Source organism: Symphodus melops (genome assembly GCF_947650265.1).
Source record: "Symphodus melops genome assembly, chromosome: 10".
NCBI classification, from domain to species: Eukaryota; Metazoa; Chordata; class Actinopteri; order Labriformes; family Labridae; genus Symphodus; species Symphodus melops.
In genome coordinates this window covers 17014009-17014390 of record NC_136700.1, presented here as the reverse complement: position 1 = coordinate 17014390, position 382 = coordinate 17014009, and the positions used below count along the sequence as shown (strand labels likewise).

General features: G+C 32.7%; 1 protein-coding gene across 7 annotated transcripts in view; it reads right to left on the bottom strand.

The window, feature by feature from the left end:
- Positions 1 to 382, bottom strand: part of sacs (sacsin molecular chaperone) — a 41998-nt gene that overhangs the window by 15154 nt on the left and 26462 nt on the right. The gene's annotated exons all lie outside the window — the stretch shown is intronic.

Here is a 382-nt window from a genome sequence, read left to right as displayed (position 1 = left end):
CTGTTTAAAAGACAAGAAATATTTCATTATTCAGGAAGAGACAAGTTTAATTACATTCAAACCCTCTATTTAACCTTCTTGGGGCAATTGGTATGGTATAGCTCGTAAATAAAAAAACAAGGTTGACAAACAATTAGTTTAGTTTTATTTTGAAATAAAATAAAGAATAATAAAATTGTGGCAGATCGAAAGTTATGATATTAACTTAACCGAGCAACAGAGAAAATTCACATCACATGTCCCAAAGAAGCTAAAATACTTTTCCTTCCTGGGAATCTGCTGGTTGCAAAGGGAATTCAAATCCCATTTGTTCAATGCCAATAATCAGATTTAACAATGCCAGACTGTTTCTTCCTGTAACTAAGAGGTTGTGAAGCCAGCT